This window comes from Genypterus blacodes, unplaced genomic scaffold (genome assembly GCF_046128005.1).
Source record: "Genypterus blacodes isolate CSIRO-AG114 ecotype Tasmania unplaced genomic scaffold, CSIRO-AGI_Gbla_v1 ptg000039l_1, whole genome shotgun sequence".
NCBI classification, from domain to species: Eukaryota; Metazoa; Chordata; class Actinopteri; order Ophidiiformes; family Ophidiidae; genus Genypterus; species Genypterus blacodes.
Genome location: NW_027466852.1, coordinates 9,901,220 through 9,928,613, shown reverse-complemented (window position 1 = coordinate 9,928,613; position 27,394 = coordinate 9,901,220). Strand labels below are relative to the sequence as shown.

Sequence of the window (27,394 nt, the reverse complement as noted above, 5' to 3'; positions counted from 1 at the left end):
GAAGAGGGAGGACAAGAGGGGGAAGAGAACACAGGGGAGAGAGAGGGAGGGGTGGTGTGGGGGGGGACGGGTACGATTTCTGTTTTTTTTGTAATGCGATGTGATCGACCCATATTGCCTTCGCGATCGACGTATTGGGCACCCCTGCTCTAGGTGATCATGTTCCCTGCTATTGTTGTGCTCGTCCATAGATTGTTTGTTGGTGTAATTCATCCAACACCCCCTCCGTAGAGAAGGAAGAGCAGTTTCCTCTGGATCGAATGGCCCCGGATGTGGACCAGGGACTGATATCCCAGCTCAAGGAGCAATACAGGAAGGAAAGCAAGGGCAAGAAGGTGGTGAAGAGTCAGTTCTGTACAAGGCATTTTGGTCATCCTCTCTTCTTTTGTTCTCTTTTCTCTTCTATCTTCTCCCTCTCCTGGCTTTCTCACAGTTTTTAGCTTTGGATCATCTTTTTTAAATAACAAGCAATCTAGTCATATCACATACATACAAGTGTTATTGACCTATTGAGCGGTCTGATGAAACTGTCAATCAACCTGTTCACCTAATGATAATAATCTGTTGACACACAACATGTGATCATTGTGTTGATTTAACATCATCAACCAAAATCTGTATGCCTAACAATGTTCTTCTTGGCTCTTCGATCTAAGATGGCGCCGCGTATGGCCGCCTCGGTGTTTCGTTGCGACTTGTTTTTTGTTATTTATTTGTTTGCTTGTTTGTCAAACTCCGCTCTTGGGGTCTCTCTCAGCAGAGAGGAGCTCCTAAACATCAGGGGATCTACTCCAGTGGATCTGCTTCCCACTTTTCTAATTTCATCTGTAGAAATACTGGACATTATAGTCAAGGGCTCGCTAGCCCTTGTTAACGCAGTGAAACGCCGCAGGAGAGGAAAGCGAGCCGGCGCGCTTGTGCGTCTCTGAAGGCGGGGATTAAGTACTCCGCTTCCGGGGATTTTTCTCTCTAATGTGCGCTCACTGTGCAACAAACTTGATGAACTCCATTCACTGGTGGGGAGAAACAGAGACTTCTCTACAGCTTCAGTTCTGTGCTTCACAGAGACCTGGCTCAGCGGTTTAACGCCAGACACCGCGCTTCAGCTGATGGGCTTCGAGCTGCTCAGAGTGGATCGTGTAACCAAACTTTCTGGCAAATCGAAAGGTGGAGGTATCTGTTTTTACACCAACAGTGGCTGGTGCAACGATGTGACAGTGATCCTACAGCACTGCTCTCTTACTCTGGAAATATTTATTATCAATTGCAAACCCTTTTATTCCCCCCGTGAGTTCGCTTCATTCATTCTGGTCGGTGTTTACATTCCACCGAGCGCCAATGGGCAAGAGGCTCAATGCGCACCTGCCGTTCCGATTCTGTGTGTGGAACGAACCTATCCGGACTCCTTAGTAATAGTCCTCGGCGACTTTAACAAAGGTAATCTCACCCATGAACTCCCCAATTATAGACAATTCATTAAATGTCCGACCAGAGAGGAGAACACCTTGGATCATTGTTACAACACAGTCAGTGGGGCTTATCACGCCGTCCCCTGTGCTCCACTGGGTCACTCGGACCACGCCGTGGTCCATCTGATTCCCGCATACAGGCAGAAACTCAAACTGTGTAAACCTGTTGTGAGGACATACACAGGAAAACTCATGCAGCTCCGCCGGCAGAAGGTGCAGGCATTTAGGAGCGGGAACAGAGACGGGTTCTGGATTGTTTTGGATTGATTGTTTCTGTCCATGACAGCCCAATAAAGTTAGTTTCATATTCAACATTGGTTTGATATTCAAAATACAAACTGTACGTAATAATACTTGTGGTTTTACATCAAGTTAAATGGGTTGAGTGTGTAATATGTTTGTATTTTGACCAACCCAATATTAAATATTAAACTAATTTAACAGTTGTAACGGGGGCGGCAGTAGCTCAGTCCATATAACTCCGCTCGGTAACCACAGGGTTGCAGGTTAGAGTCCCCGTATGGACCACAAAAGTGGACTGGCAGCTGATGAGTTGGCAGTTTGCCTACAGATCACTGCCGTGGTGCCCTTGAGCAAGGCACCGAACCCCAAACTGTTCCAGGGGTGCCGAATCATGGCTGCCCTGCGCTGCCACTGTATAAAAGCATGTGTGTGTTGTGTTACATATGTAAGAGGGGCACAAGATGCATTTCAAATCTGTGTGATTGTATGTGACTGCATGGAATTGACAAATAAAAGTATCTTATCTATCTTAATGTGTAGATAGCTTGCAGGGTTTTTGTGATTTCACCAGTCTTATAACATCTGATCCTGGGCTGAACATGCGGTTGTTTGCCAGTTGCCTTGAAGATTGATGTGATCTCATTGCTCTCTTTTATTCTTGCTGATGATACAATAATAATAATTCTGTACTTATATAGCGCTTTTACCCCAAGCTCTTTACAAGGACCTCACATTCACCCATGTATACACTGATTGCAGGGGCATACAATGCAAATCACCAGCACATCAGGAGCAGTTAGGGGTTCAGTGTCTTGCTCAACAACACTTTGGCAAGCTCTCTTGGAGGAGTCCAGAATTGAACAAGGAACCTTCTGATTTGAAGATGAATGCACTACCATCCTGAGACACGCCACACTTTTCCACACAACGGCACACAACACCACTGGAAGTTCCTATTGCACACCCAGCCATCCATGGAGAGGAAAAATCTCATGAAATTGCCTCTCCCTAGGTTTCTTCCTTTTTTCCCTAATCCTTTTGGGTTTTCTCAGGAGTTTTTCCTTCGTCTTCCTTGAGAGTTTTGGGCTGGGTCGGGAATTTTCATGATTTTGTGGGTCTGTAAAGCCCTTTGACACATTTCTTTTATGTGGTATTGGGCTATATAAATAAACTTGACTTGACTTGACAACAGCCCATTCACTTCCAGAGAGGGAGGTTAACAGGCTGTGCACTGCGCTGATCAGCTCTCTCCGGTGCTCACAGACATCTTTAACACCTTACTGGAGACATGCCATGTACCAGCCTGCTTCATAACAGCCACCATCATCCCCATCCCCAAGTAGGCAAGGACCACAGGACTTAATGACTACAGATCCGTCGCTCTGACCTCAGTAGTTATGAAGCCCTTTGAGTGCCTGGTGCTGTCCCACCTGAAATCCCTCACCGACCCCCTCCTGGACCCCCTGCAGTTTGCCTACAGAGCCAACAGGTCTGTAGAGCAGTGTTGTTCAACTGGTGTGCCGCGAGAGATCGTCAGGTGTGCCGTGGGAAATCCTCCTGGCAGGAGGCTGAGGTCTATCAGGACCAAAACCTCACGCCACAAAAACAGCTTCTTCCCCTCTGCAGTGGCCCTCATCAACAAGGCTCAGGTCTTTCACTGACCGAACAATCAGAACAATTTGTATCTTGCACATTTGTACATTGTAACTTGCACATTTAATTTATTTTCATTTAATTGATTTATTTAATTTCATGTGTTTTAATTTAATTTTTTACACAGTTGGTGCTCTTATATGTTGATCGCACGACCAGCACAAATTTATTGTAAGTGAAAACTTACTTGGCAATAAAGCTCCTCTGATTATGATTATGATTGTGATCCCAGAATCTCAACAACAATGTGTTATAACAATCTGATTGAAACTAAAATTGTGCAGAAAACACAGGAAAACAAATCAGATCAGCAGAGGGCAACTCAAAGACGTCTGCAAATACAAATGTGTTTCTTCACTTTGTTTGATCCTTTTGACAACTGCTAACCCTAGCAGACATGGTGTGCACTGGAATGAAGCCTGAATATTTAGGATCTGTTGTGACAAGTTCTGGAGTACCACGGTGTTCAGCAGAGACCAGTCAAAGTTTGTAGGAGTAAATGTAGTTTATTGACATCTGCAAATGGAGCAGAGATACGTGTGCACAGGATGCTCACCATCAGGTCTCTCTGGCCCACAAAAAGAAAAACACTGTCGTATATCAGAACAGTCGCATATCAGTTAGGCTTGTGACCAAAACCAGACACCAAAACCAGACACAACCGGTTTTATGCTGGACAGGAGAAACCTCGAACAAAGGCCAGCATAAGATACACATTGTATAAGCATACACATACATATACACATACATACAACACTGCAAAGCAAAGTTTCTGTTTTCACTCCCACTTTCCGATTTTTTTGTGGTTTCTATATATTGTGAAGATGGCACCGCCTTCAGGTGCACACGTAATGTCCACTTGGAGGACATTTACAAAGAGAACACATACAAAAGTCTCTTCATGGAACTTCACCCACACATCTTTACACCTCAGCCAGTCAGTCTGAATGCTTTGTCATGCTACTAAAGTATACTACTAAGTTTCTTCTTCGTCCACTTCTGCTCTTCCTCCTCCTTCCTTCCAGGCCACGACTGCTCAATCCATCTGTGGAACATGGAGAACAAGATGTGCCCACCGTAAGAAGTTTGAGGAGTCAATCCATGATGTGGCGTTCCACCCTACCAAGTGCTACATTGGTAGCGCTGGGGCGGACGCACTGGCTAAGGTGTTTGTATGACCTGATCTGCAGGTCTGCAGCTACTGAGTACCCAAGGGACTGAGCAGACCCCATTTGTGAGGTTTTTCTTAGGTAGATGAACTCGTTTCCATGTGACATCAGAGTCTGGATAAATTAAAGCAGGAAATCAGATAAGAGAGTAAAAAGATGGTCATGAGCTGAGGGTGATACACACTCCGTCTGACCCAGGCTGACCCCGGGCCCTTGGAGGAGACCTTGAACAAAACGGAAACCCTTGGTACACTCACTAAGCTGGAAACCATGTTTTTTTCTTTTTCTGTGGTGTCCCGCACAAACTACCACACGCACACACACAAACTCACATTCACAATCACACACTCACTAACAAACTGCCCATGTCTGTGTTGTTTTTGCTTTAGAATATGTCTTTAATATGTGCCTTTTTCTATAGAGCAAACAAACAAACTCATTGTTGTAGGTCACATACAAACTGATTTTGTGTTTGTAGGATGTGTAAGTGGCCAGTTGAAGTGATTCTCTTCCAAAGAACAAAGTGATGGCTTGTATTTAAAAAAAGATTTTGTGTGTGTGTTACAAGTTATCTCCTGAAGGAATACACAGGGATCATGTATTACTCAAATAGAGTCTGAAGTCTCTTCATTCACTTTGTGCCATTTCATAATAAACATACAATCTGTTTGTTATTTACTATCAGAGTTGAAAGAGCTTAAAGTTGTCCTGACAGCCTAAAGAGGACTTTATTGTTACTTTTAGACTTTGATTTTGGAGAGTATGTGATTGAGTGCTGCATGACACCTCCCCACAGGCGATGAGTTCAGATTCGGGAGTTGGAATACCTCGCGGGCCGGAGGTTCCCCACCCCTGTCTTACACCGACTAACCTCATATCCTCCTTCACTACATGCATATATCTCCTCTTTGGAACATATGCTCATTCCTGATCCTATCCATCCTTGCCACTCCCAAAGAGAACCTCAACTTTTTCATTTCTGCTACCTCTAACTCTGCCTCCTGTCCCTTCCTCAGTGCCACTGTCTCCAAACCATGCAACATCACTGGTCTCACCACTGTCTTGTACTTTTATTCTTTATTCTTTCCTTTTATTCTTGCTGATACTCTTTTGTCACACATCACTCCTGACACTTTTCTCCACCCGTTCCAACTGCTTGCACACGTTTCTTCATCTCTTTTCCGCACTCTCCGCACTCTAAACCGTTGCTCTGAACCAGGGATCACCAACACGGTGCCCGCGGGGACCAGGAACCCCCAAGGACCACATGAGTCACATGCGGCAAGCCTGTTCTAAAAATAACACAACTCATGTGTTTCTAATTAAATTTAATTATTTATTTTTCCAGGGGTCGCCAACACGTCGCCTGCAAGCTACCGGTAGCTCCCGACCCCGTTCTGAGTAGCTCGCCTGAGGTTCAAAGAATACGTACATTTGACAACACAACTCACTTGGTAAAGCTGTTTAAATTTCTATCCTATCGAATTCACAAACATTCTGCCCCCTTTTGTCACAAAACGATTACAAACCAATCAGCTGTTAGTCCAACACATGACGCAGCTGTCAAGTTTGGTTACGTGACACCGCCCCGATAATAGGCAACAAATAGAGGAATTCATGAGGAAAGCATTTTCGAAGGCGAATGTCAAGTGTCTCATTTGCGGCGTTTCCAGTGTATGTTCTTCCAAACAGAAAAACCAAAACATTCCAAAACTGTGTGACAGACAACGTGCTTCACTGCAAGAACATTCCAGAATTATTTTAATTCCTCATGGAAATAGTACCGCACTCTCTGTCATCTCACTAACATCAGAACAGACTGAATGCATGTGAAGTACAGATGATATGGGAACTACAGGGAATTCCCTGAATTACAGGGAATGGGAAGGGAAATTGTGACAGTGATGTGTGGACACGCATAAAATGTGAAATATGAAAGGTCTAGTATTGTTAAATAGTAAAATAAGTAACTAATAATATAAAGAAAATAATAACATTGTTTTGTTTTCTATGACATTAATATGATGTGAATGAGTGTGAGTGTGAGAAAAAAACAAGCTCATGTTGCTGAATTAAAGTGTTCACACAAAAACTCTTATTCAGCTGGTTTGGGTGGAGAATCAGCCATGTGGATAAATGTTTCTAATATGGTTAAACATGAGTAGCTCACGGACACTTTTATTTTGTCAAAGTAGCTCTCAGAGACAAAAGGCTGGAGACCCCTGCTCTTGACTGTTCAGTACTTAAAATCCTCCACCCATCTTTATCTTTTCTCCCTGTAACCTCATTGTTCCACTTGTGTCCCTCTCATTCACACACATGTACTGTTACTACAGATCACAATGTCATCTGCAAACATCATGGTCCATGGAGATTCCTGTCTGACTTCATCTGTCAATCTGTCCATCACCATAGCAAACAAGAAGGGGCTGAGGGCTGATCCTTGATGCAGTCCCACCTCCACGTTGAACTCCTCTGTCACACCTACAGCACACCTCACCACCGTCTTGCAGCTCTCATACATGTCCTGCACCATTACATTACATTACATTACGGTCATTTAGCAGACGCTTTTATCCAAAGCGACTTACAATAAGTGTGTTCAACAAAGGTAGATAAAAGAACTTCAGGTCACAAGAAATCGTAAGCGCATTTCCTTCCTAAACCAACAGCTAAGAGCATAACTAGAGCTAGAGTAGAAGTGCAATAAGTTAGGTACTATGATGAATGAGAAAAAACAAAAAACAAAAGGACAGATTAGAAATGAAAGATTAGAAAACAAGAGCATCAGAAGAGCTAGGACAGAATAGGTGATGTCCTAAGAGGGAGGATCCGGGTAGTGTTTCTTGAAGAGATGGGTCTTCAGCCTGCGGCGAAAGATGGGCAGCGACTCCGCTGTCCTGACATCAGTCGGGAGAGCATTCCACCACTGAGGTGCCAGAACAGAGAAAAGCCGTGACCGCATCGATCGCAAGCAGGGGCCGCTGAGCGCCGGGGCAGCCAGTCGCCTGGAGGCAGCAGAGCGAAGTGGTCGGCCGGGGGTGTAGGGCTTGACCATAGCCTGGAGGTATGAAGGAGCTGTTCCTTTCACTGCCCTGTAGGCTAGCACCAGAGTTTTAAACTGGATGCGAGCAGCTACGGGGAGCCAGTGTAGAGAACGGAGAAGGCAAGTTGTGTGGGAGAACTTGGGAAGGTTGAACACCAGACGAGCAGCAGCTTTCTGGACGAGCTCCAGAGGTCTGATGGCGGAAGCTGGGGCGCCAGCAAGGAGGGAGTTGCAGTAGTCCAGGCGGGAGATGACAAGAGCCTGGATCAGCACCTGCGCTGCCTTGTCGGTGAGGAAGGGACGGATCCTCCGGATGTTGTAGAGGAGGAATCTGCAGGAACGCGTCACCAAAGCGATGTTTGCCGCGAACGACAGTTGGTCGTCCAGGGTCACACCCAGATTCCTCGCGGTCCTTTGTAGACGTCACCACGGAGTCATCTATGGTGATGGCCAGGTCTCGGTGCGGGCAGCCCTTCCCTGGGAGAAACACCATCTCAGTCTTGTCCAGGTTGAGCTTCAGGTGGTGCTTCGACATCCACCCCGAGATGTCTGCCAGGCAAGCAGCGCGTCTCCACTTGGGCGTCAGAAGGAGGAAACGACAGAATCAGCTGGGTGTCATCAGCATAGCAGTGGTAGGAGAAGTTATGGGAGTGGATAACCGAACCAAGAGATGTTGTGTAGAGGGAGAAAAGAAGAGGGCCCAAGACCGAACCTTGTGGAACCCCAGTGGTGAGCCTACGTGGCTTCGAAACAGAACCTCTCAGTGTTACCTGGTAGGAGCGACCTGTCAGGTAGGACGCGAACATGGAGAGCGCAGAGCCAGAGACACCCATTCCCTCAAGGGTAGAGAGAAGGATCTGGTGGTTCACCGTGTCGAATGCTGCAGACAGGTCCAGGAGAATCAGGACAGAGGAGAGAGAGTTCGCTCTAGCAGTTTGGAGTGACTCGGTCACTGCCAGGAGGGCCGTCTCGGTCGAGTGGCCCACCTTGAAGCCGGACTGGTGGGGGTCCAAAAGGTTGTTCACCACTCTAACATATTTCTCTACCACTTCAGACTCATACAGTACCACAGTTCCTCCTTCGGTACTCTGTCATAAGCTTTTTTGAGATCTACAAAGACACAATGAAGCTCCCTGTCTTTCTCTGTACTTTTCCATCAACATCCTTAAAGCAAATGCTGCATCTGTGGTACTCTTTCCTGGCATGAAGCCATATTGCTATTCACAAATGCTCACTTCTGTGCGTAGCCTAGTTTCTATTACTCTTTCTCACAGCTTCATTGTATGGCATATCAACTTTATTCCCCTGTAGTTGCCACAACTCTGCACGTCTCCCTTTTTCTTAAAGATCGGCACCATCACACTTCGCCTCCATTCCTCAGGTATCCTCTCGCTCTCTAAGATGGGGTCAAAAACTCTAGTGCCACCTCTCCCAGACACTTCCATACCTCCACAGGTATATCATCAGGACCAACTGCCTTTCCACTGTTGTTGTTCATTCGATGGCAATGATGTGAAGATGAGGAAGGAGTCTCCGCTGACACTGACTTGCTTGTATAATAAAGTTTTATTATAAAGAGGTACAGCATCATAACAAGCACCATGGATTGCCTGTGAGAGGTTCCGAAGCCGATATGAATCTCTCCCGAAACCTTTGTTCAGTGCCTCTATATATAGTATGGTTGTTTTTGTGAAACTATGGCAAGACATCTTGTATGTGCATAGCCATCTTTCCTGAAATATCCATCAAACAATCTAGACAGGAAAATTCCCTTGTGGCCCCTCTGCCTGAGGCGACCACACATAGTACTCAAGACCAATTTAAAGGTTTGTGTAGAATACAACTTAGGCAAATACATATGGAAACCTCAGAAATAAAATCAAAACAATGTCCAAATTCAGGCTGGTCGACCCATCGTACCTTCCAATGGACCTTTCCCTGCCTAGTCCCCATATCCCTAAGCATTGAGGTCCCAATATATTAACCCCATATCAGAAAACATCATTCTTCAAACTAACACAAAGAAAATACTATGAAATTTAATTATTACTCATGCAATATCATAGAAGAGAAAACATAAAGACATATCACACTGCATCCTCTCAGCAGTGTCGACTCTCAGTGTAGTGTCAATGATGTGTTGAATCTGAACATTTTATCATAGTGTCCTTGTTCAGAGTCCTTCAGTCCATTCTTATTGTCCATGTTTGAGCGTCTGAATCCCTTTAGCGTTTCTTTCCCCCAATGTCCTTCTGGAAGGAAAGAAAAAACCACCCACCAGTATCTTTTGCAAAAACAACAGATGCAAAGTAAAACATCAAATGCAAATTAATAAATGTAAATATAAATTTCACAGCATCGTATTATTTCCAATTATGAGTCACATTTTCCATTTCCCCCCTTTAATCATATCACCCTTTCGTAAAAACTACTAAAAGACAAAGCAATTATAGAAATAAATGTTAAGACTATACTAGGATTAGATATTCAAAATGGATATTTCTCCAGTTCGCCTTCTATCACCACTTCCTCATCATTTTCTGTGTCAGCCATCTGTAATAATGGCATCAGGCCACCTTGTTTGGCCAAAATATAGTCAAGAGCCATATCATGTTTCAGCAACGTCAGTCTGTGACTTCTTTGAGTATTGGACAAATATTCAAAACCTCTCATGGTTTCATTAGCAAATCCATGTAGGGTGTAAGTAATATTATCAATGTGATCTACCAAAAATGTCACACCATACCATGGAAATAATCCTATACCCCAATGGTAAGCCTCCAGATTGTGAAATTGTGCCAATTCCCCTTTCTTCCTACTTTCTGAACAAACACTAGATTGGTCCTCAGCAGGTACTTCTCCCTTCTGAATAGTAAAAACCTCATATGGGAGTTTCAACGTCGTCATGTAACAGCATCCTGTCCAACCATATGGTAGATATATATATGCCTTATCCACACAAACCCACCAAAGATCTTTAGTCACATTTCCACGCAAAAGTTGATCCTTCACCATCACAGTTCTGCTCTGCTTACGATGCGGTACATGAAAAGTCACTTTATAGGAATTACCACTAACCTTATATCTATGCTTACCCAAATCCATCAAATACTCGTCACAATCTGATATTCCCATAAACATCCCAGGTCCATTCTAAGTTTCATGTGAACAAAAACAGCTGTCAGCCCCCACCGATGTCACTTCCAGTGCATCAGGGATCGCTGTTAGCATATTTTCCTGCTGATAAAGTAAATTCACATACGGTAATTTCCCCAACCAAGAACAAGTAAATCTAGGCCTAAACAGATGCTTTGATATAGCCATTACTGCATCTTTCTCTGATTGGTGCTGGTACAACAGCCACGATAGGGCATAAGATTGACATACAGTGGTTAGTGGTTCTGGTGATAGAACTTTTACCACACATGGACACTTTAATTTCCTAACCGATCTTACGGAATGAGTTAACAGCTGAAACCATAAGTTCCTACTTGCCCATGGGTCTGCAATTTGTAACATCGAAGAATCAAATCCATATGCTTTCCATGTAGTTTATCTCTTTTGTAACGCATGGTATTGATCAGTCATGTCTTCTGATGTCCTGTTAGGATAAAAAAACATCCGCTTTTTAAATAGTCCTCTGAGCTGTCTCAGATGAGTCTGCATCAGTCTCTCGCACCATTTGTTCTCTAATTACACAAGTCTCATTACTATTATTCACACTAGATTTTACCTTTAACATAAGCTTCTGGGTTACATTTACCTCCTCCTTAAATTTTAACAATGACATATCAGGTGTCTGAGTCACATTCACAAACCTCGTAGACATCAAAGATGTCGTCACTGTTGTAGTATTCGTCCCCTTCAAAGTCACTGCTAGAGTAGTAGCCTGAGTTGATGTATTAACACTCTTAGTTGTTTCCAAGGCTAAAGTAGCAGGCTTCATCTGTGTACTATTCACACTTGGAATGATTACTGTAGTGAATCGTTCCTGAACCCCTTAGCAACTGTGAAAACTTCAACAGGACTTGCATTTTTTATCGTGAGTGTCACCTTACGAGTTATATAGCCCTGTATCCAATTATTTCGAAATAGACCAAATTCAAACTCTGGCTCTAAATAAGTACACATACAGTATATTCCCCTTGGTCTTCCCATGTAACATTACGCAAAACAAGTGAACAGTATAAAGTGATCTTGCCACAACTGTTTATCCATTGCAGAAGCAGCTTCCTGCATCAAAATCACATCCCTGGCCGTAATTTTGTCTTCCAAATTCACTTCATGAGTATCCAGAAATACTTTGCTCTGCACTCTGCACCCGTGACTACTTTTGCAGCTTCATCAGCCGCTTTATTCCCTTGCATGACTTTAGACACATCCATTTTATGTGCTGCACATTTAGCTATGGCTATTTTTTTAGGCTTCATCATAGCATTCAACAATTTTATTATTTGATCGCGATGCTGTATTGGAGAACCATCCATTTTCTTAAACCCTCGGCTCTTCCACACCGATCCAAACAAGTGACACACATTATGTGCATATGCAGAGTCGGTGTATATTGTCACTCGCTAACCTTCTGGCAACAAACATGCTTCAGTTAGCCCCACAAGTTCAGCAAGTTGTGCAGATGCGGGCTGTTGTACTATTTCAGCCTTCTCGACAACAAATCCAGTTCCTTGTGCTTTTACTACAGCGTAGCCAGCACTCAATTTATCACCCACACGATTACAGGACCCATCAGTCCAATACTCCAGATCTGCCTCACGCAATGGGAGGGCTTGCAAATCAGATCTGAGTATTTCTCTGCTTCTTGGACACAATCATGTGGCTCACCATCCACTAGGGTAACATCTTCTTGCTCTAAAAGCCTATGATAGTCTTTAAGCCTAGGCATGGTCAATGTGTATTTGTCAAAGTTCAAGAGACTTCTGAGACTATGATGGGAAAGAATTGTCACTGGATAACCCATTGTGACTGATGATGCTTATCATACATCAAAGACACTCCCACCACTGCTCTGTAGCACAGCGGTAGTCCCAACTCTACTTCTGAATAAGCAGTGAAATAGTAAGAGATAGGTTGCGGACCTGTTTCCGTACCTGTTGGCTGACAAAGAACTGCACATGCATATTTACCTCCGGTGGACACATACAACAAGAAATTCTTAGAATAATCTGAAAGCGCTAGCGCTGGAGCTTCTTGTCATCCTTGTTTGATCGTCTCAAATGCCAAAAGGCCATCCTGTGTCCAGGAAAGATGACAATGCAGTTGAGCATTCCCAGTATCTTTAATCATAGCTCTCAAAGGCCCCGTTAAACTAGCATAGTTCTCTACCCATGCTGAGGAATAGCCGGCAATACCAAGAAAATGTCAACATCTCTCTGACGGTTCTCGGCTTTGGAGCCTCACGAATCGCTTTCAACTGACTATCAGAAATGCTTCTGTGTCCTTCCATTATTGACAGACCCAAATAAACTACCTTCTCCTGACAATACTGCAGCTTCTTCTGAGAGGCTTTGTGCCCCGTTTCTGCCAGTATCTGTAGTAGTTTAATTGAATCCTTGTGACATGTTTCTTCACTTGACGAACAAATGATAATGTCATCCACATATTGAACAACCGTGCTTTTTAACATCTGATCTATCCCTGCCAAATCATCTTTCAATATTTTATTGAAAGTGTGAGGACTATGTTTGAACCCTTGTGGCAATCTCTTGTACTCATAGGACTGTCTCTTGTATGTGAACCCAAACAGACCCTGACTTTCAGTACTAAGTGGAATACTGAAAAATGCACCACATAAGTCTAACACTGTAAAATGTGTCGCATCTGGAGGAATTTGGGCTAACAAAGTATGTGGATCTGGCACCTCTGCTGGAAAATCAGTCACCACTTCGTTCACTGCTCTCAAATCATGTACCAGGCGATAAGAATCATCTGTGCCCCTATGTTAGGGGCGGCAGTAGCTCAGTCCGCTGGGTCGACAGCTGGGAACCGGAGGTTTGCCGGTTCGAGTCCCATGTGTGGACCAAGTAAGCAGACTGGTAGCTGGTGAGATGCCAGTTTTCCTGCAGAGGTGCACATTCAATTGTGGTCCAATCCCTTGAATTGCCTCTTCTTTCAATGGAAACTGGTTCTTCCAAGGAGGTTTGACTCCTGGTCAGAGTTCAACTTTCACTGGTTGGGCTGACTTCACTAGTCCAATATCAGTACTATGCTGAGCCCACAAATATTCTGGAACTTGACACAACATCTCCTCTCTCATAGAGTCTGAGTCCATTTCAGTGCTGCAAATTGACTCATGTGTCATCCGCACAGTTTGTGGCTGTCCCTGTCCTTGAGCAGAGATCATAATTTTAATGAATTGCTGATCCTCACTTCTCCAAATGGCAAGATTCTCTTTTATTGGTACAAAAACAGCTTCCTCTGCTTGTGCCATCATTTCTCCTACGTGCTTTTGCTCATATTCCTCCGACACCAACAAAGTTATGTGGCACACTCTTCTCAATATCAAACTCTTCATTCAAATAATCATCTCTGACTATCTTCATGGCTACTCCTTGTGGTCCCAAAATTATGCAACAGGAACTGAGTTGAACTTGGTTTGGTTGACGACTCAACCACTCCTCTGAGTTCGATTGGGCAGCATTCTTAAAATACTTGAGCGTGCAGTGAAATGGATACTCCGGAAGCCTCTTAATGTGCATGTTTGCTACAATGATCTTCTCCCACAACTTAGCTTAGCTGGCTCCAAAAATTCTGCACTAAGATTTCCAATCCAACATACTGAAGAAGCTTCAGTTTCCACTGTCATCAAAAAATGTTCAACAACATCGTTTGGCACTTCCACCAGACAGCCATCCGGTGTACATTTTATTGTACAATTCAATCTACACAAAGCATCTCTTCCCAAAAGCGCAATAGGTGTATGTTCTGATACCAGTATGGGTATTGTAGTTGTGGCATACCCTCCATTTTGTCTTTTCTTTGGTCCCTTTCCATTAAGTTGTGGCCTTTTATTTTCTTTTGTTACGATGTTGTTGCATGTTTTGGCCAGAAGTGGCGCTGTAGTACTGGGATATAATGCAGTTGCATGACGGTGAGACAGACACCGTTGGGAGTGTTACTTTCTTCAAGTGTGCAACAAAATTGGCGCCCGAACAGGGACTCAACGTGATGCAAAAAGAAGTCTGAAGAAAAAAAAAAAGAACGAACGTTGGAACACGCAAAATGGAGCTGGAGCAGTTACAGGATCAGCTAACGGAGCTACTGTGTCGGCTAAACGTGGAACAGCTAAAAGAGGTGTGTATCCGAGCTAAAGTTTCATCAGACAAGGAGAAGAAACACAAGTTGATCCGAGCAATTAATGAGTCAGTAGAGAATGCTTTTGAAGTGGAGGAACAAGATGTAGCAGAGGCATTTGGGCAAGAGTTGTTAGCTACAGCTAAGCGATTGAGAGAAAACGCGCCCAAACCAGAGAGGGATGATAAAAATGAAGAGGAGCTACAAAAGCTACAAAAACAGTATGCTGAAATGCAGTTGAAATTCCAGACGTCGACCAAAATGCTCGAGGAGGTAATGAGTCGGCTTCGGGAAAAAATGAACAGGACGGCTAGCCCGCCAGAACTCCAATTCTCCAGAGCCCCTGAAGTGGTTATCAGACGCGAGTTTCGGATTAATGGCCAGATAGGTGAATTGGGGCAGAAAGACAAGTTATCATACACTAACCTCATGCACCAAATAGACTCTGGAAAACGTAAAGGCCACAGTGATGTAGAAATTGTTGAAGCCGTAGTAAAAGCTGCTACACCAGGGCTCAGTTTACGTAATATGCTGGAAACTAAAAATAATTTGACACTCGTGCAGTTGAAGACGATTCTTAAAGCCCATTTCAAAGAAAACAGCACTACAGATATGTTCCACAGACTCATTAACATAACTCAAGATGCAAAAGAATCCCCTCAGAATTTCCTTTTTCGTGCAGTTGAACTCAAAGCGAGGCTACTGGCGGCTGCAGAAGATGCCAGCTCAGATGTACAGTATAGCCCAGACCTCATTCAGAAGAAGTTTCTTAGGTCAGTCAGTACAGGACTACTGAGTGATAATGTTAAAATGCAGCTGAAACCTCACCTAGATGATCTAGGAGTGACTGACGAGATATTGATAGAGAAAATGAATGATGCTGCTGCTGTTGATTGGGAGACACAGCAGAAATTGAAGAAAAGTATCCCAAATAAGCCAGCCAGAATAAATGAGCTAAAAACAGAAACAACTACTTACCAGCTGTATAGTGACAGAGAAACAGACCATGACCAGCCATCTGAACACAGCACTTCAGTCAAGGCCAGTGTTAAAAGCCAGAAGATAAAAACTCCAAAAAGCTCTTCAGAAACTGAACTGATGGATGCAGTGAAACAGCTGAGAGAGGAAGTGGCTGAGCTGAGGAAGAATGTTCAGTACTCAGCACGACCATCTCACCAGTTCCAAAACAGAGGGAAGAGGGCATGCAGAGGATGTCAAGACCGGGGTGAAGAGGAACAGTGTGACCACTGCTTCAAATGTGGCCTGAGTGGACACCTCTCAAGAGGATGCAGAGTCCAAAGGAACTCAAGAGGCAACACCGATTCAGCTAATATTAAAGGACAGACTGTAGAATGTACCTCCCCTGACACTCAAGAACAGCATAGCAGGTCACTCAACACCCCTACTATTCTCAGAGAAAGCATTGTCCAATTAGAAGAGAGATTGCGAGCAGAAAGGTGTTCCCCAGGTGGAAGATTGGCAGGTTCTGCTTATATTAGCCACATCTCCCCTCGTCACCATTCACAGCCGCTGAGACTTATTGGAAAGAAGTGCATGGTGAGTTGCTACCTAGATGGGGTGAAGACTCAAGCCTTATGGGACACTGGATCGCAAGTCTGCCTTATCAATGAGACCTGGAGGAAGAACTGCATCCCAAAGGTGAAGGTACGGAGCACTGAAGAACTCCTCGGCCCTGGTCCTCTTGTGGGGAAAGCCGTCAACCAGACCGACATCCCTTTCCTAGGCTGGGTGGAGGTCACGTTCCACCTAGACCCATCACATGCTCCAGAGTTCACGCTTCAGGTGCCCATGCTCGTGATAGGTGAGAAAGGAGCAGCAGAAGAGCCAATCATTGGTTACAATGTAATTGAACTGTTGTTAAAGAATGGTGTGGAGGGTCCACATGAAGTAATAACACAGGTTGTGAGCACAGCTTTCTCTTTTAGCTGTAAAAAGACTGAAATGTTAGTGAAAATTATTCAAAACAGTGACCCTGAGTGCAGTGACGGCCTAGTGAGAGTGGGCAGGCAGAAGGAAGTGATCCCAGCGGGTCAGGTGAGAACTATAAAATGTGCTGTGAGAACAGGTCCTCTACTGTCCAGTCAAGAAGCCCTTTTTCTGCCTGATGAACATGCCCCCTGGCCAGATGGCCTGAGTATGTCAGAGAGCATGATGACTCTTAGCGAAGGGACATATTCTCGCATAGCACTGCCCATCACCAATAACACCTGTCATGATGTCACCCTGAGCCCACGCACAGTGTTGGGGCAGGTTCAACTGGTCAAAGCTGTCTATCCAGTGGACGCCAAGCCAGTCACTCCCCGACCAGCTTCTCCAGTCGAATGTCCAGAGGTCAGCAGAGAGGATGAGCCTGAGCCTGATTGAAGGACAGCGGTGGACGAGGAAAGGTGGGACCCACCAATCACACTGATTCACCTCCCCCTTGCTCAGCAGCGACAAGTGAAGCAGATGTTGAGGGAGGAATGCAGAGCGTTCGCCAGAGACGATGATGATGTGGGATACATCCCTTCCCTACAACTGAAAATCAGACTCACAGATACAACACCGGTAAGACGTACCTATGTGTCCATGCCTAAGCCACTTCACAAAGAAGTAAAACAGTACTTAGAGGACTTGTTAAATAGGGGCTGGATCCAAAAATCTAGGTCACATTACTCATCTCCCATTGTCTGTGTGCGGAAAAAAGATGGGAGCCTCCGTCTGTGCTGTGACTACAGAGAACTCAACCGTAAGTCTCTGCCAGATTGCCACCCTATTCCCCGCATTCAAGATATGCTAGATAGTTAACATGGGAGTGCATGGTTTTCAGTGTTAGATCAAGGCAAGGCCTACCATCAGGGGTCCGTGGAAGAAAGTAGTAGACCACTCACAGCTTTTATAACACCCTGGGGCCTATATGAGTGGATCCGAATCCCTTTTGACTTGTCTGCAGCACCCTCCGAATTCCAGCGCAGCATGGAAGAGTGTCTATCTGGACTCAGAGATGAAATTTGCGAGCCATATCTAGACGATAATCTGGTTCATAGCCAAACATTTGATAATCACCTGAAAGATGTGAGAAAAGTGCTTCAGCGCTACCAACAGCACGGGGTGAAATTGACTGCAAAGAAATGTGAGCTCTTTAAGAACCAGGTCAGATTTCTGGGAAAGATCGTATCGAAGGAAGGCTACACAATGGATCCTGCAGAAGTAGCCCCAGTGCAAGAGATGAAGCAGAGGAAGCCAGCGACAGTGGGTGAGGTGCGGAAAGTGCTAGGATTCATCTCATACTACCGAGCCTATATCCCAAACTTCTCTCGCATAGCTAAGCCTCTCTATGCACTGCTGTGCGCTGAGATACCAGGCAGTGAGACCCCTAAAGGCACAAAGAAGCAGAAGGCTGGGGTGAGGAAGACAAAGCAAAGCCAGGTACCCTCACATCAACGTATCAGGTGGACAGAAGAACACAGTACAGTTCTCAGTCAGCTGATAGATTACCTCTCCAGTCCTCCTGTGCTGGGCTACCCAAACTATGAAGAACCGTTCATTATGCATTGTGATGCGTCCCAGGAGGGACTTGGAGCGGTGCTCTATCAAAAACAGGAGGGAAGGTTAAAGGTCATTGCGTATGGCTCCCGCACACTCTCTGCTCCAGAGAAGAATTACCATCTACATTCTGGTAAACTAGAGTTTTTAGCAATGAAATGGGCTATATGCGAGAGGTTTAGGGATTATTTGTATTACACTCCATCGTTTGTAGTATATACAGATAATAACCCTCTGACATATGTGCTGACAACAGCTAAATTGAATGCCACATTGCTGAGATGGGTGGCTGAATTGGCAGACTTCCGATTTTCAATTAAGTACAGGCCAGGGAAGTCTAATTCTGATGCAGACGGGCTATCGAGAATGCCCCTTGACATAGAGAAGTATATGCTAACCTGTTCACAACAGATACAGTCTGAGATCTTGGCCAGTGTCTCCAAAGGGTTGTCAGTTCACCAGGTGGAGAGAGAGCCGTTGCTGTGTCCAGTGACCATCACCACAGCCATCGCAAAGCTGAGCAGTGAGCCGCGGATGAACGCAGCAAAGCAGATCGCCCCTCAAGCACTGAGAGCCGCTCAAGACGAGGATCTACTGCTGAAGCAGGTGAAACAGCAGGTCGCACAACATCAGTGGCAGAGGGTGAAAGACACTCACAGTGAGTTGGCAGTGTTTGCAAGGGAGAAAGCGAAGTTGGTGATTGATGCTGAGGATGTTCTCCGGCGACAGACAGCAACACGAACACAACTGGTTGTGCCTCCAAAGTTCCGTCCCCTCATCCTGAGAGGGCTGCATGAAGAGATGGGACACTTGGCCGTTGAACGGACAGTCCATCTGATCCGTGAGCGTTTCTTTTGGCCTCATATGCAGAGAGACGTTGAGCATCACATCAACAAGGTCTGTAGCTGTGTGAAACGGAAAAGACCACAGAAAGCAGTAAGAGCACCACTTACCAGTATTGTGACAACATACCCCTTTGAGCTGGTCTTGAGCTGGAGGATATGAGTACATTCTGGTGGTCATGGACCATTTTACACGATTCGCTCAGGCGTATGCATGTACTAACAACAGTGCTCGAACTGCAGCTGAGAAGATATTCGGTGACTTTGTCCTCAAATTCGGCTTCCCCACGAAATTACACCATGATCAGGGTAGAGAATTTGAGAATAAGTTGTTTGCAGAGCTCCAAAAATTCTCTGGCATCCAAGGTTCTCGCACCACCCCGTACCACCCCCAGGGGAACGGTCAAGTGGAACGCTTCAACCGCACCCTGCTGGCCATGTTGCGTAACCTAGATGACCAAGCTAAAGCAGATTGGAAGAATTCTCTTGCCAAAGTAATACACGCCTACAATTGCACGCGCAATGAGTCCACTGGATACGCACCATATTACCTGCTCTTTGGTCGTAACCCCAGATTGCCTATTGACATCATGTTCAGTATCCCTCACAGTGATGGCAGTGCATCTCATGATGACTATGCCAAGAAATGGAAACAGAGGATGGAGGAGGCGTACCAGTTAGCCTCCAAGGCTGCGAAGGCAAGCGGAGAGAGGGGGAAAAACCTGTATGACCGGAAGGTTCAAGGTGCAGAGCTGTATCCTGGCTGCAGAGTTCTCATGAGGAACTTGACTGAAAGAGGTGGACCCGGAAAACTCAGGTCATTCTGGGAAGACAAAGTCCATGTAGTGGTCAAGAGAAAACACCCAGAAAGTCCAGTTTATGAAGTACAACCAGAGGATGGCCAGGGCCGCACCAGAGTGCTTCATCGAAATCTGCTGCTCCCCTGTGACTTCCTGCCAGTTGAGTCACACAAGCCTGAAAAGAAAAGAGGTGAGAGACCACACAAAGAGAAAAAGACACCGACAAAACAGAATACAGAACCCGAGTGTTCATCTGACTCTGAAGAGGATGACTGGCGATGCATGTCCAGATGGTCCCAAGGAGACTCCGCAGCACAAACCAGAAGCAACCTCAGACCAGAGGCTACAGAGTTCCAGCCACGGGCTGCAACACCAGCACCTGAGGGAGACGATGTGATGGGAGAACAGACCCTGTGGACATCAGACACAGACAGAGAGCAAGAAGAACAGATCGGGACTGGACTGGAAAATGAAGTGACTGTGACAGCAGGCCTGAGTGAGGATATAGAAGATGCTGAGCTGGAGACCGCAAGCAATGAGGGAGAAGAGTATCCATCATCTTCACCACCTGCGAGACGATATCCTTTCAGAAATAGACCTGCACCCAAAACACTCACATATGATAGGTTGGGGCAGCCCACAGTTAATTGAATTAAAGTTATGAGATTATATGATGCATTTTAGAGTTGGAAGTTCAAGCCATCCAGTTTTAAGATGAATACAATTTGTTAGTTCATGTCAAAGTCATATGATGGATGGAAAATGTTAATGTGTTTTTTAAAAGAAAAAAATACTTTTAGTTTATATAGGCCCACAAAAAGTCAGTTCTCACATTTAGAATCGCACAACTATAACTGAAGAGGAAATGGTGGTTGTAAGGTATCGTATTTACAGAAGTATGGTTGAATAGACTAACTGTAAAGAGACTCTAATAACGAAACGATATGAAGAAAAGAGTTATTAGTATATGTGAAGTGTGAGATTCTATGTGATTTCGCTACAGGTCAAAGGTCACGCCTATTCCAGTCAAGACAAGCTGCCCGTGAACACAGCGGAGTAAATAGATGGTTGTCATAGTGCACAATGACTTCCTCTGTTTAACACATGACATTAAGGGGAGATAAGTGTGATGTGAAATCTGTCATTAGATATGTGTCTTGAATAATGGACTCTAACCTGGAAGTGATCAAATTGTCTAAAACAGGATGAACTGAGACGGGAAATGTCGGGACGACATTTAGTTAAGCAGTGGAGAGTGTGGCATACCCTCCATTTTGTCTTTTCTTTGGTCCCTTTCCATTAAGTTGTGGCCTTTTATTTTCTTTTGTTACGATGTTGTTGCATGTTTTGGCCAGAAGTGGCACCGTAGTACTGGGATATAATGCAGTTGCATGACGGTGAGACAGAGAAGAAGCAGCCACTGAGAACGGAAGGAGGCAGATGTGAATTGTGAAGTGAGCTGTATTGTGGAAACTTTGGATTAAACGAAAAAACTTTTCCCAGCACACCGTTGAGAGTGTTACTTTCTTCAAGTGTGCAACATAGTCTTCAGGTTTTTGTAGCAAAGCTCAATTGGGAGGCAGTAGCTCAGTCGGTAGTGCTTTCGCTTGGAAACCGGAGGGTCGCTGGTTCGAGTCCCTGCCAAGGTGCTGAGGTGCCCTGAGCAAGGCACCGAACCCTCAACTGCTCACCCCTCTGTAATGGGTGATAATGTAGTGTAAGTCGCTTTGGATAAAAGTGTCTGCTAAATGACCGTAATGTAATTGGTTTCTTGAGAGGAATCAGCTGTTTCACTCCCTATAACCCGATTGTCCGAATCAATTGACCAGACATGGGGAGATGTATAGCATCTTCAGGCCGAATACAGGTGAAGGCAGCTCTGCTGTCAGCCATAATTTCCAAAGGTCGATTATTTACTTTCACCACAATTATTGGATCTCTATTCGGCCCTGATAATACGAGCTGACACCCCCCTTTCGACTCTTCTGGGCACCTCTAAAATCCTGGTTCCGGGCCCCTTTAAGGGTTCAGTGGTCCCACGGATGGCCTCGGTTGGCCCCTGAATCCTCCTCTGAAGTTTCCTCTGGGGTTTGCTCTGAAGTTTCCTCTAAAGTTTCCTCCGGACCTGTTGCATTCACGGGCAAAATGGCCACACTGTCCACAATTATAGCCTACTTCTGAAGACTGTTGAAAATACCGATCAAATCTTCCTCCTCTACCTCTTCCTAAATTTCCTCGACCTCTTCCACACCAGGTCTGCACTTGACTAAAAACAGGCTGTGGGTAGGAAACGACTGGAACCACTGATGATGGCTGGGATGATTGAAACTGAACCTGGTTCGGCTGCAGTTGTGGTAATGGTCGATTCAGCGGAGACTGATTCTGCATAACCAGAGCCTGCTTCTTCTCCTTCTTGTTATCCACCAGTTGTATTTGATTGAGTTTTCTGAGGGTCTCTTGGTCCTGCTCTTTCTGGTCTTGTTCCTTTTTCCTATATAGCTCCACTTGATGGGCTATATGATCCGTATAAACACTCTTCGTCATGCTTCCAAGGCCAACCACCTCAGCCAGTTTACTCCTCACTGGTAGGGGCAGCCCCTTCTGTATTTTGCCTCGCAAAATTGACTGCTCCATTTGACTCAAGTCTGGGTCATTTCCTGTGAAATTTCTTGACACATAGGCTCTCGGGTTTTCCTCCTGTCCTAGTGGCTCAATAAGAACATTATCAGGATGTACATTTGTTGGAAATGTATCTTTCAGCGCTCTCCACACTCGAGCTCTATTTGCAGAAAACATCTCTGGATCATTCACAGCAGTTCCCACATATCGATTAAGTCTAGCTCTCTGTATAATCTCTGCCAGAGCTGGAACCCCAAGGAGGTTAGCCAACAGTCTCTTAATATCTCCCATGGCAAACTGTGTTCCCACCATGATCTCATCCATCTTTGAAGTCCAAGGATGTGCTCTATCTTGAAGAGTAGGTCACTTCTCCATTATGTCTGACATATCTGCCAATGCTTATACTCTGTAAATTCTATCCTAAGATGATAATTGGGCACATCTTCTTGAATGACTTCCCTTTTCTTGAGTGCAATGTATATTTTGTCTCTGATATTTTGGAACCTTTTTTCTGCAACTTTTTCTTCTGTATATGTAGCTCTTCTAATTGGTCCTCCAACGCTTTTTGGCTTTCTGGTTCCGTAGATGCCTCCAAGTACGATATGCAGTGGTCAATGCCTATTTATCATTCAATGCTCACACCCATTGACCTCAAACCATCAAACACTTCATCAGATCAGAACAATTCAGGCAATAAAACATACAGTTACAACTCTCAACAGCGCTTAACCCAAATAACTATACTCCAATGTATTAACTGGTCGGTCCTTTGCCAAGTTTCTTTTTGAAATAACTACAGTAGGTATATCTCATGAATACATAAACAGATGGATGTACTCTTTTAACCCCAAATTGAGAAATTTTCTTATAACAGTATATGTAAAAGCAAACAAAATGTGTATCAGCAATATAATTATCAATGAGTATAGACTACCAAGATATATTTAGAAAGCAGGTGTTTGTTAAAAGAGTTTGTGGATAAAACTGGACTGGCCTTGATCAGACTTCATTCAGGAGCTGCATACTCTGTCGTCAGCGAGCCCTAATCCGTGTAATGTACTGGCCAGTTGCCTGCTCGTCTGTGCCTCCTCCTCCTTTCTCCCCTTCAGCTCTTACATACCATAGGAGAACAAAGAGAGAAACAGAGAATACATTTAATATCCCATGAACCTACTAAACCTTTTTAACCGCACAATAAACAAGTCAATAAACTGCCAACACTCAGACCATCTTTATCTTACAAACATCTTTTTTCTTCTCCTCCTTCCAATGGCAAGTTACATATCATACATTATCAACATGAACATTTTTTATTTCACTCAAATATCCTCTTAAATCCTCCAATAATATTGTATTATTACCCACAGCTGTATTGCTTAATACTCTTATCTTACTTAGTGAGTTTTCTCTTTATTTATGATTGTGCATACAATGTTCCTATCTCTGTACTACGTCCAAGATGGCTCAGTTATTTTAACAAATTAAAAAAATCTCCTCTGATAGAGAGAAGCTCATGATTTAACATTAAAAAATGTCGAAAGATGGCTCATTATTTTATCAAATAAACAATGTTTATTGGCTCATCATTTAACAGTATAAAACAAAATATCTTTCCCTGTAAATTACTAAATCTCCTACTCTTAACCACAACCTATATACGTCAATTTAACATAAAATCTACCACATCGGCATAACCCACATACATCAACCGCAGTTTTTCACACACAGCCGAAGCACAGAAAGGCATATACACACACACACACACCAGAGATAAACACAGACACACAGCAGCAGAGAGAGAAACACAGACACAGATAGCAGCAGAGTCCAGCTCTGCTCACCCCTAGAGACCAATCATTCAACAGTCAAAAGCACTGCAAAACGCATAGCAAATTCAACATCATCCCAGAAACACAACCGGTATTCAATCCCAAATTCTCAAAGACGTCTCAATCATACTTTTACTATAGCATATGCTTTTTTCCGTCGCTCATTTCTTCTTCTTCTTCCTCTAAATTTGTGCTACCCTACGAGGTGTAGATATTCAATGAGAGGCCACTTCAGACACTTGTTCGTCAACAAGTGTGGAAACTCCAGTTGAATTTCCCATTCTACACCTCCACTAACCCGAAATACACTTAGTGATTTTCCAAGATTTTTTAGGCCCATTTAAAATCGCCTCCTAGAGGGCTTTTGTTCAAATCTGCAGCTTTTTTCTTTTAACTCTTAGTCTCTCTTTTCTCTTTAATCCTTTTTTACACTTTTATTCTTTACTCATATCTTCCTTATTTTATTTTTCAAATCTATCTTATCTATCTGTCCTGGGCCCAGGTTTGATACTTTCTTCTTTTTATTTTTAACTAAATCTGACTATTTTTACAAAGCCAACCTTCACACTTGAATAATACACATGTCTTACCGTTAAGAAGATGAGGGCCCAGTCTTCATTAATCTTGCATGATGTTATTTAGCTCACCTTATCGTTACTAATTAGACTATTCTACACTTTTCCTTCAACTCTTTATTTTATTCTTACTTCTCTTTTCTCTATTTTCTGTATTATATTCCCCGTTTGGCACTGTATAGAATGCAATAAAACCCCAATTTAGAACGGAGAACCACCTCACCATCAACACAGCATTGCTCACCCACACAACTGATCCTTCACAGCAAACACACAACAGCCTCAACGAACGAACCAGCGCTCCATCATGTGAGAAACGCTCACCATATTCGTCGACTTGGTGCGGGAGTAGATGCGCTGAAAATGTCGGCGACGCCGCAGGGCACAGCACGTCCGGAGTTCGTGACGCCAAATTGTTGTTGTTCATTTGATGGCGATAATGTGAGGATGAGGAAGGAGTCTCCGCTGACACTGACTTGCTTGTATAATAAAGGTTTATTATAAAGAGGTACAGCATCAAAACAAGCACCATGGATTGCCTGTGAAAGGTTCTGAAGGTCAGTGCCTCTGTATGGTTGTTTTTGTGAAACTATGGTAAGATATCTTGTAATAACAGAAAGAGAAGACGAGGGGTACCATTCTCTATGGACCCCTAAATCTTGAACCATTCCCTATGGACCTCTAAATTTGATCCCTTCTCTATTAAACCAGAGGCCTCTCTCCCACACATTCCACAGACACCACACATAATATGGAACTTTAAGACACAACACCACTCTTCATCCTCTTCAATGCCCTCCTAACTTCACCTTTACTAATCTTTGGTACTTCGTGAACCACAACGGTCAACTCTTCTACTCTTCATTCTCTCTCATTTTCCTCATTCATCAACTCTTCAAAGTCCTCTTTCAGTCGTCCTATCACACTTCTAGCTCCTGTCGATACATTTCCCTCTTTATCCTTCACCATCCTAACCTGCTGCACATCCTTCCCGTCTCTGGCTCTCTGCTTCGACAATCTGTACAGATCAGTCTCTCCCTCCTTACCGTCCAACCTAGCATACAGGTCATCGTACGCCCTTTGTTTGGCCTTTGCCACCTGTACCTTCACCTTTCGCTGCATTTCAATGTACTCGTGTCTACTCTCTTCCGTCCCCTTAGTGTCCCACTTCTTCTTAGCTAACCTCTTTCTCTGTATACACTCCTGTATTTCTTCGTTCCACCACCAAGTCTCCTTGTCTACCTTCCTCCCAGATGACACACCAAGTACTCTCCTGCCCGTCTCCCTGATCACATTCGCTATAGTTGTCCAGTCATCTGGAAGCACCTCCTGGCCACCCAGAGCCTGTCTCAGCTCCTCCCTGAAAGCCACACAACACTCTTCCTCTTTCAGCTTTCACCACTTCGTCCTCTGCTCTGCCTTTGTCCTCTTCATCTTCTTCACCACCGGGGTCATCCTACACGCCACCATCCTATGCTGTCTGGCTACGCTCTCCCCTACTACTACTTTGCAGTTACCAATCTCCTTCAGATTACATCGTCTACACAAGATGTAGTCAACGTGTGCTTCTACTTCCACTCTTAGATGACCCTATGTTCCTGCCTCTTCTGGAAGAAAGTATTCACTACATTTCCATCCTTTTTGCAAAGTCTACCACCATCTGTCCCTCTGCATTCCTGTCCTGGATACCAAACCTGCCCATCACTTCCTCATCACCTCTGTTGCCTGCACTTACATGTCCATTGAAGTCTGCTCCAATCATCACTCTCTCACCTCTGGGGATACTCTGCATTACTACATCCAACTCACTCCAGAATTTCTCCTTCTCTTCTAACTCACATCCTACCTGTGGGGCATAACCACTGACAACATTCAACAGCACACCTTCCATTTCCAGCTTTAGACTCATCACTCTATCTGACACTCTTTTCACCTCCAGAACATTCCTCTTTCAAGATAACTCCTACATCATTCCTCTTCCCATCAGCACCATGATAGAACAGCTTAAATCCTGCTCCTAGGCTCCTGGCCTTGCTACCTTTCCATCTGGTCTCCTGGACACACAGTATATCCACCTTCCTCCTCTGCATCATGTCAACCGACTCCTAGCTTTTCCTGTCATAGTCCCCACATTCAAAGTCCCTACGCTCAGTCCAACCCTCTTGACTTTCCTCTTCTCTCTCTGCCTATGAACACGCCTTCCTCCTCTCCTCCTTCTTCACCCCACAGTAGTCCAGTTTCCATCAGCACCCTGCAGGTTAACAGCATCGGTGGCGGTCGTTGTTAACCCGGGCC

General features: G+C 44.4%; 1 pseudogene; it reads right to left on the bottom strand.

Annotated features, from left to right (window-relative positions):
• Nucleotides 1-8,848: 8,848 nt before the first annotated feature.
• Nucleotides 8,849-27,192, bottom strand: LOC142996912 (uncharacterized; annotated as a pseudogene).
• Between the last annotated feature and the right edge of the window lie 202 nt (nucleotides 27,193-27,394).